We start from the raw sequence: 6,439 nt of genomic DNA on the forward strand, positions 1-6,439 counted from the left end.
TCATATTATTCTTGGAATCAGGGTTACACAGTGCTCACTCCTGTAATTCCTACAGTAAATGGGAAACTTCTCATTTAATATTTGACCAGGTCAGGATTTGGGTAGATCAGTGGGATGAGAAAGGGGAAGCTTGCACTGTCAGTGACCTATCAATACTGTGCATAGTGAGATTCAGTCTATAAGGTTATCTAGCTTTACAAGCTGAAATGTATTCTCTGTAACACACAAAAGAAGCAAATATCCATTAAACTGCTGTACAGCAGAACTGATACTTTGTAGAACACCACACTTTTAACTGTTATTGCCACACTGTCCCATCTAGAGTCTACCTGCAGTAGCTACCTGCAAAATGAACAAGCATTTGTTGGGTGGGCGTACCATCTCTGTCTTTGGACTGGAGCCAAACATAAATCTTACTTATTGAACGTGTATAAAATCTCACCTTTTAGTGTAAAGCATCAGTCTCTCACTGACTGATGCTTTACACTAAAGATGAGATTTTATAAACACATTTCCCTATGATGCACTTTTAAATAAAAATGGATTTTTAAGTACCTTGTTGGAATTTGTTATATTTTCCAAAATTAAGGAAGTTAGAGACATAAGGTGCTGAAATCTGGTGCCACTGAAGTCAATAGCATGCTCTTGTTAATTTCAGTGATGCAGGATCAGGTTCTACAGAAGGGAAATAACAAGCTTCCTTAGGGTAGTAATTAATAAGAATGTACTACTAGATTTTAATGTGCCATTTCAAGCATGACGATTATGCTGTCAACACAGCTAGTATTGAAAACAAGAAGTAGTGATAGAAGATAAAGGGAGGGACTGTGTCTTTGAAGATTCACTAATAACTGCATGTGTACCATTTCCATTTTAAATTAGCAATGAGAAACAAGAGCAGTCTGTCTGGGCAATTCTATGCCCCCCACTCTCCCAGTATCGGGGCACCTCCCAGTGATTTAAACATTGAAGAACAATCTCTTTCTTCCTTCCCCGCCTGTAGGTGAAATATTTTAATTTATTTGATTACCTATTTCAGTTTACACTGAGCACAAAAGTACCTCCCTGTAGCTCTAGGCATCCTTGGCAATATATAAAGCTACAGTTATAATTCCATCATTTCCACCTACACCGAAGCTGATTCTCTCCAGACAACAATGGCCAGGCAAAGAAATTACGATTGAAAAAACAGTGTCCCACCATCTCTAGTGGAGCAGGCGTTGTTGTGTAAAGATGTGGTGTGTGGTAGCAGAGATCAAAGGGCTCATCATCTAGATTGGAAAGTGGAGCCCTGGAACAAAGGGACAAAAAGAGTGTGCATCAGGAAACATCAGACTTTTGTGATGTGCAAAACTTATGCAATCTTTAAACAAAAATAATGTAGGGTACATCTACACTGCACACTCCTTATGGTGGCTGGTAGAGCTCCCCGCTGCTGGAGCCTTTGCCCACTGCCTATCCCCTGCCAGAGCTTTACACTGACATAAGTAGCTGCATACCGCAGTGTGGATGCAGCTCGTTTTTCACTGTGGAGTATAGATACACATACCATACATGCTGCCTCCAGTGCTGTGCAGTGTAGACAGGGCTTTCCCTAGTGGGGTGCGGGGCCTGGGACATTAGAAACTTGGTGCCTATCTGCTGGGGGGTGCTCCCTCCAGCTTCTCTGAGGCCCTCCCTCAACTCCACCCCTTCCCCCAAAGTCCCATCCCGCCTCTTCCTGCCCTGCCCCATCCCAGCCCGACCTCTTCCCTGCCCAGTTCTGTCCCCTCCCCCCGTGCCCTCACTCCTCTCCCCTCCCGCATGGTGCCTCCTGATGCCATGAAACAGGCGGTAGGCACTGGGAGGGAGGGAGAGGTGCTGATTGGTGGGGCCTGCTGGTGGGCAGGAGCCACTGGGGGGAGGGGGGCTCCTCCTCTCTCCCCTGCACCCACTTGTCATTCACCTCCCCATTCACCTCCTCACCTCGCTCGCCCACCCACCTCCCATCACACCTCCCCACCCGTGGGGCCCCCCAAAGCTCAGGACCCAGGGTGGTTGCCCCGATTTGCCGTACCCAAGGGACAGCTCTGAGTGTAGACAAAGCCTTAGTTGTTAAATACAAGCTCTCATCCTCCACCACTATTAATTATAAATTCCCCCTTTCTCCAAGACCCAGATTGCTTTTTAAGTTCAAATATCAGAAGAAGTGAGTTCCAAATTCTAAGTCCCGTTTCTATGTAAATCCAATCTCCACTTCTCATAAGCCTATCCCTACGTGTCATGTACATAGGCCAAACAGGACAATCTCTATGCAAAAGAATAAATGGACACAAATCAGATGTCAAGAATTATAACATTCAAAAACCAGTCAGAGAACACTTCAACCTCCCTGGTCACTCAATTACAGACCCAATTCTCCAACAAAGAAACTTCAAAACCAGACTCCAACAAAAAACTGCAAAATTGAAATTAATTTGCAAACTGGACACCATTAAATTAGGCTTGAATAAAGACTGGAAGTGGATGGGTCTTTACACAAAGTAAAAACTATTTCCCCATGCTAATTTTTCCCCTATTGTTACTCACACCTTCTTGTCAACTGTTGGAAATGGGCCATCCTGATTATCACCACAAAAGTTTTTTTTCTCCTGCTGATAATATCCCACCTTAATTGATTAGTCTCGTTATAGTTGGTATGGCAACACCCATTTTTTCATGTTCTCTGTGTATATATATCTTCCTACTGTATTTTCCACTGCATGCATCCGCTTAAGTGGGTTTTAGCCCACAAAAGCTTATGCTGAAATAAATGTGTTAGTCTCTAAGGTGCCACAAGTACTCCTGTTCTTTTTTCAGACATGTGTCCCTTCTCACAGTTACTGCAATATGCTGTTGCTGCTGATGCCACTGCTGCTACTACTGCAGGTCCTTCCAGGCCCCCTCAGTGGAGAGATGTACAAACAACCAGTGCTCTCCTCCCTATATCTTCTCTTTGTGAAGGAAGGGAACTTATTTATATGCTGTTTCCACCTTCCCAGCAGAGGTTGCTTTCAGCAACTGACTGGGTACTACAATCCGCATGCTGCCTTGATCATGAGCTAGCACAGAAACAGGACAGCTGACTCTGGGGGTTGTTCTGAAAGGGCTAGCATTCACTTTGTTACAGGGACCCAGAGTATAGCACCAAGGTGATGTGTTCATGGCAACTAGTGTTGCTAAGCAGATGGCCTGCTGAATTTTGTCCCTGTTGGAACTTTTTCGGTGTATGTAACTTCATGTAGAACAATATTGGAGATGATATAGTGTGTACTGTGGTGGTCAAATTGTGTCCACTAATCTTCTGGCCAGTCCCAGGTGGAACTGGATGTTTTATATTTTCACGGTGCTTTGGGCATACAACAGCATGAGGCTGCAGATGAGTCTAAACGTATCCCACAGCCACAGAACTTGATTTAACAAGGCCGGATAACCTCCATATTGAAGGATGATGTTGTAAAGGAGCCAAGTTCTTCAAAATATTTCCCTCTTCCTATGATAGGGTGTTTTATAAAAATAGACACTATCACACTAAATAGAATATTATTCAGAACCATTTAAAATGATGAATAAACAAAATACATTCATGTTTTCATAGCCGTAAATAAAGTTTTGATAAATGACAGAAGGATATGAGGACTAACAATATAAACCAGATCAGACTCCAGATTTTATCATTCCTGTAGCATTAATACATATAAATGCATTTCTTGAATGTTTAATTATCAGTCAACAATATTTAAGACATCTCATATTTTCCCACAAGCTTCTGTTTTTCTCGTCATGCAGACTGCTTATCTCCCATTGACTTTAATAGGCTCTGGAGCAGGTCCTATTGCTGTCAATAATGAGACAACAGTCTCTGTCTCTGCTTATTCTAAGACCTCAGTTGTAGTTTTGTCTGATTAATTACAGTATTTTTGGCCCTAAATCTGACTTGTGTCTTATAAACTAAAACCTATATGGTCAAAAGCATTTTTTTTAAAGTATCAGGATTTACCATCTAACTGGTAAATGGACCATAGCAATCTACTATAAATTGTATGGATAACTACTTTCTTTAATGTCTGAATAGTAACATACATAATAAATCAACTTGGAGAGAGATACTACTGTAATTATCTAATAATGCTCACATGGTTTGGGGTTAATTAACAGAGGGCTTGACCTTTCTGTCCTATCAATTTTGCACAGTCAGTTTGACCTAGGTCAGAAATTCTCCCAGGTCTCTTCTGCTCATCAGTGAATTTAAACTTACCCATTAGGTTTAACCAAATTCCACCAGTTATGTACATAAAACGAAAACAAAATCCCATGTTCATATCAGATATTTTTATAAATGTTCTTTTACTTTTCACCTACAGCATAATGTAGACATTATATAGATTAAAGAATAAAAATAATTCAAATGCTTAGTTATTTTGTATGCTATGCAATAACAATCCAAGGACTAATTCTTCAGAGTTACATTAGTGCAAATTAGTGTATCATATGCAGTAGTTAGTGCGTGTCTGAGGGGCAAATTTGGACAAACATATATGTCTTACAACTAGTGAAGGGATCAGTAATAGTACATACTGATAAGCACTCCCTCCAACTGTAAATATATATGTGGGTCCTGTATGATAGCACACCTGTTCTTATTGATTGATGTATCTGGTTCTGTTAGGTGAACACAAAAGCTGAAATATTGATTGAGCAGTACAAGATGGTATCACTTAAGATAAATGATTTATCTAGCGCTGAAGAAGGCATTTGTCTCCTAATATTTTGTATATTGATATATGTATCTGAAATGACATCCCAAATATTATATTAAAACAACATAAAATTTAAAAGTCAAGCTCTCAGAAGTAATTAAACTCGGAATTAAGGTTTTCCGTGCAAACTTAATTCAGCCCCCTGTGTGTATGCATAATAATACAGTCTTTTATTATATGATCACAAGAGAAACAGTCTCCCTGCTCTCAGTTCCAGTGCCCAGAGCTGTCACAATGGCCTTTGGCAAATGCAAGGACCAATGGCAGGGAAAGTCCCCCTCAGTCCCTGACGCTCTGGGATGGAGTATGCTCAATGGAGATGGCACATGTGGAATCTGGTCACATGTAAGAGCTCTGAGGGGTTGGAGCATGTTTTGTGCAGATGGAATCTTCAGAGAATTTATTTGCAAAACTCTAATACATTTCTACTGAGAATATGCACCTTGAGATTTTTTCAGAGGCATATAGCTTTACCAGATTTGGACAGATTTTCATAGGGATGACAAAAGGCATGTCGCTGACACCAGGATGGGCTCCTTGCCAGATGTCAAGTCCTATGTCCAAAGCATGGAGGTACTAGAGTTTCTCAGTGATATAGTTAGATTTTTTTTTATATGAACAAAACAATGTATTCTCTCCCCCACCCCTAAACTTGTTCTCAGAAATGGTTGAACCATTTTAGCTGAAACTTTCTCAAAAAATTCATCCTGAGGCAGATACCAAGCATGGAAAATTTCTATTTTCCAAACTATTTAAATTTGACAAAGTTATAAGCAACTGAAAACAGGAACTTAAAATGGTAAGTCATGACCTGTGTCACTTGTAACAAATAGCTTCCCTTAATGTTCCTATTAATCCCACTTTAATTATTTGAATAAACATACAGTACACATGAAAATGTTCACTGAACATGAATGCAAAGCCAGTTAATGAATACATGTTACGTGCAGAAGACAAAAAGACTACTTGCTAGTACGTTACTCCACTATGAAATTAAAAGAGCAGCTTTAGGAAGCTGACCCAGCAGAGATCCTCTGTTCATACTTTATGCATCACATGCACTGTAATCTTGTTTTCTTTGACATTTTTCATACATGCTAATCTTTTCATCTTTTGACATGCAGACCGTAACCCCCTTAATAGATTTTACATTAAACAATCAGAGGGCCTCCAGGTTCTATCATCTGCACTCCATCTTTAGCAGGTCTGTTGTGCTTTGTAGGTGGTATCCAGGCATAAAGGTAAATTTTATCACATACTGGACTCTCCGATCCAAATTCAGCTCTGTGACACCAGTATAAATCTGTGGCAAGACTATTATCCAAACGGCTACTGCATTTACATGCATATATCTATAGTTTTGTAACTGACAGCATAAGAATGGATAGCAGTGAGTGCGTGCCTCTGGGGATGTGACTTCCCAACTTGGTCCACCAACCAGATCCACCAATTTGTATTGTGGGGTGGGCAGGAAATGCAGTAAATAGTTGATGAATGGTCTTTTCCTTCTCTAGTCAATGAGGCAGAGTTAGTGTCCACTATTCTCATAATGTGATATTTCTAACCAGAGAGCCTTAGGAAAATAAATCACAAGCCCACAATACTTAGTCACACAAATAATCATTATGGGACTGATTCTGCCAATCTTATTGACTAGTGCC

The sequence above is a fragment of the Chrysemys picta genome, chromosome 1 (genome assembly GCF_011386835.1).
Source record: "Chrysemys picta bellii isolate R12L10 chromosome 1, ASM1138683v2, whole genome shotgun sequence".
In the NCBI taxonomy this organism is placed as follows: domain Eukaryota; kingdom Metazoa; phylum Chordata; order Testudines; family Emydidae; genus Chrysemys; species Chrysemys picta.